This window comes from Magnolia sinica, chromosome 18, assembly GCF_029962835.1.
Source record: "Magnolia sinica isolate HGM2019 chromosome 18, MsV1, whole genome shotgun sequence".
NCBI lineage: Eukaryota > Viridiplantae > Streptophyta > Magnoliopsida > Magnoliales > Magnoliaceae > Magnolia > Magnolia sinica.
The window spans coordinates 10,000,586-10,004,912 of record NC_080590.1 but is presented as its reverse complement, the minus strand read 5'-3'; positions in this window follow the sequence as shown (position 1 = coordinate 10,004,912).

The following is a 4,327-nucleotide window of genomic DNA, read 5'->3' as shown; positions in this document are numbered from 1 at the left end:
GTTCCTGCGCAAGGATCTGGGTGGGGCCCACTACAATGTATGTGAGAAATCCATTCCGTCCATCCGTTTTGAGATCTCATTTTAGGGCGTGTGACCAAAAATTAGGCGGATAAAAAACCCAAGTGGGTCACACGAGAGGGAAAATTAGGGAAAGAAATTTCTACCGTTGAAATCTTCCCAGTCTCCACCTTGATGTTTATATGTTATCTAAACCGTTTATAAGGTCATTGTCAATGGGATTAAGTGAAAAAATAAAAAATATAGACTAATACAATAATTTTTTGGGCATAAGAATGCTTCAACAGTGCTCACTGAATGATCACTGTTTCCTCTCGTGTGTCCCACTTTAGTTCTATATACACCTAATTTTTGATCTCAAGCCCTTAAATGATCTCGAAAAACGGATGGAAGGATTGGATTTATCAAAAATATGTCTGTGGGTCCCACCCAGCATCCTTGCGCAGGAACTTCCTGCGAAAGGCTTTGCAGGGAATCCGCGTCCTGACATAGGCGGACGCGGATTCGGCATGTACCGAGCTCGGAACACGCTGTAACTCTGAGGAGCCCACCGTGATGTATGACGTTTATCCACACCGTCTATTCATTTTTCCATATCATTTTAGAATGTAACCCCAAAAATGGATGAGATTAAAGGCTCAATTACACCACCCCACATGAAGCAGCAGTGTTAATGATGTCCACCGTTGAAACCTTCCTAGGGATGGCCGTGATTTTTATTTTCCATCCAACCTATTCATAAGGTCACATGAACTCGGATGAAGGCAAAGCATAAATATCAGCTTGATCCAAAACTTCTGCTGATCCTAATAAGTTTTTAATGGTAAGAGTTTAATCCCTACTGTGTGGTCCACTTGAGCTTTACAATGACTCGTTTTTTAAATTAAATGCTAAAATAATATGAAAAAAATGGATGGACGGTGTGGATAAACTCATACATCATGGTGGACTCCTCATAGCCCTAGTCTGTTTCGAGCTAAGGACAGGCGGGGGCAGTACCCAATCCACACATCCTACGTGAGTGAGTTGCCCATTTAAAAAATGGGGAAAGCGCACAGACGAGCGTATTAGAAGCCAGTACGGTTATTAAATCATTAAAACGACCTACCAATCAACGCCAACCGTTCCAAAACGTCGCAGCACTACCGTGACTGATGCACTCTCTCTTGCAATTTTCCCTCTGCTGCAGCGGCAGCGGGCCGATCTAAACCGTCCATCTATTTGTCCCTACTGTAAGGAGTAAGAGTTCAGAAACGCCTCATGGTCTACCACCAGACATCAATCAGACATATTTGTTGCTTTTATCATGGTATTGTTGAGATTTCACAGTAGCATTTAAAAGATGGACGGTCCAGATCCTAGGCCATACTTCCCATTTGAATGGTGGAAGGTAAGTTGAATGGAAGCTCTGGCAGAGATGAATCTACGGAATCATTTTCCGCACTCTTTATGGTTTTCTACTTTAGTGAGCCGAGTCAACATGAACGTCCACGTCGACGATAAATGAATTAATCTTTTTCTACTTTTTGGTAATGCGATAGTAGAGAATGTATGATCAAAAGTAAAAACAAAGGATGAGGTAGCGTTTTTCTCAATAAAAGGTACTGTTGTCTACGCCCACCTTTTTGATAAATACATCCTTTTCTTGTTGTCTCGGTGCTATTGTCTCGCCAGAAGTAAAAGAGCCAGGATGCATCGTTACAGAGGGTAGCGGATTTGGTGCGGCACTTACTGTGTGGCCGACATTAATGTATGTGTTCTATATCTACTCCGTCCCTCCGTTTTTATAAATCATTTAAGAGCATGATCGAAAAAAGAAGTAGATCCAAATCTCAGGTCGACAATAACAAAGGAAACGGTGGTGATTGAATGTCCCACCGTTAAAAACTTTCTAAGGTACACTGTAATGTTTCGCTAATGTTTATTTACTATCCAACTTGTTGATAAGGTCACTTAAACCTGAAATGATAAGTTGTCAATGATCAGTCACTGCTGTCTTGGTCCACCTGAGATTTTAATCTACTTCGTTTTTGAGATCATGCCATAAAATAATCTTTCAAAACGGACGAACGGCGTGGATAAAGAATACATACATCAAAGTGGGCCCCGCACTAGGGGCCGTATCTTCTTGAGGAAGCATGGGGCAGCACCTCATCCGTTCCCATGCCGGAGATGTTTGTTAGCCCACGCACTCCCCATGTGCCTCTTTTCACGCAGAACACGTGCAAAACTGTCACATTCGAGGAAAATCAAATCCGTGCATAAGGTGATCCCCACCATAAGGATTAGCTAGGCCCAAAACCAGATCTTTTCCACTCATAAGACGGGCTACATTCGTACCGAGATAATGGACGGTTTAAAAAGAACCAGCTAACCGTCCACGTCCAGCTCAGAGATGTCGCCCATCCATTCCGCAACCTATCCTTATTTCATGGGGAAGCGGATTGCGTCCTGTATCGGTCCATGTAGGGCTCTGTGGGACCTACCATGATGTATCGGTTTTATCCACGCCGTTCATCCATTTTTTCATTTCATTTTAGAATATAAGACCGAAAATGAGGCAGATCCAAGGCTGAAGTGGTCCATACAATAGGGATTGAACGCCCACCGTTAAAAACTTCTTGAGGCCACAAAAGTTTTGGATCAAGCTGGAGTTTGTGATTTACCTTCATTCAGATTTGTGTGACCTTATGAACAGGTTAGATAGAAAATGGACATCATGATGGGCTCTAGGAATGTTTCAACGGTGGCATCATCATTACCGCTGCATCTGTGGTGTGGCCCACATGAGATTTGGATCTATCTCTTTCTCTAGCTAATACCATAAAATGATTTGAAAATTTTGATGAACGGCATGGATAAATCCTATACATCACGGTGGCCCCACAGAGCCCCTGCAGGACGCAATCCGCTTCCTACGTCATGACAGGTAACCTGAGGACGCGGATTGCGTCCTCCTGCCTGCCTACGGCAGGAGCTTTGAGTAGCCACCGTTATTAGTGGGTCTTATCGACACTGTCAATCCATCTTTTTCGTAGCATTTTAGGGAATAAGCCGGGCAGATCCAAGGCACAGATGGACCACACCACAGGAAGCAGCGGTGATAATGATTCTCACCGATGAAACTGAATGGCGGGACCCAACTTATGCACAGATCCAGGTGGGCCCCAAACATGCCATATCGGCACGGACGGAGAGGGTGCACGTGAGCTGTACTGTTTAAAAAAACCAACGCGCGTAAACGGATATTAAACTACCGACCCAAACCGCCCTTATACGTAAAGATTCAGCCTTACATCACTATCCGCCAGATCATCCACCGGTTACATCACGTGACTTTTCGGACAGTTTTACGGTACGCGGCCGGTATCTTAGAACAGTATACGCGATTTCTTATTTCCGACCAGTGAGGTGATGATCTAGACCATTTTTCTGTTTTTTTAAACCTTAGATGGACCGTTCCACAAACTTTTTACTCGAATTGATAAAATAATTCTATCGATTTATGGCCCATAAATAAACGGTGAACGATAGAAATACAGCTACTCTCCACACGAATAAAAGAAGTCGTAATATAAGACATTTCAGGGTCATAGCGTATGGAAGGTGGGACCCAATAGAGCAATGGCCTGGATTACGTAACCACATTGGCCCACTTGTCAGAATGGGAAATGCGTGTAATACCATCTCATTTCATCTCATCTCATCGTTTTCTCACATCTCTTCGATTCCTGACGCGGATTTCCTGCGAACGCCTTTCGCAGGAAGTCCCTGCGCAAGGATTCTGGGTGGGGCATATCGCCATATTTGTGAGACATCTACCCTGTTCATCCGTTTGACGAACTCGTTTTAGGATATTTGACAAAAAATGAGGTGTATCCAAAATTCAAGTGGGCCACACGAGAGGAATCAGTGGATATTCAGTTAGAACCGTTGAAAGATTCTTGTGGCCATAAAGCTTTTCTTCAGGATAAATTTTTAGGATTTTCACTTCATCCCAGTGGTAAAGGCCTTATAAACGGTCTGGATGGCATATAAACATCAAGGTGGATCCAGGAAGGTTTCAATGGTAGGTATTTCTTTCCCCAAATTTCCCTCTCTTGTGGCCCACTTGAGTTTTGGATCCACTACAATTTTATCACTTGTCCTGAAATGAGTTCGCCAAACGGATGAACGGGGTAGATGTCCAACAAACATGTCGGTGGGCCCCACCCAGTACCCTTGCGCAGGAACTTCCTGCGAAAGGCTTTTGCAGGAAATCCGCGTCCCGGAAGAAGTTTCTTTCCTCTCTCTCGTCTCTTTATCGATT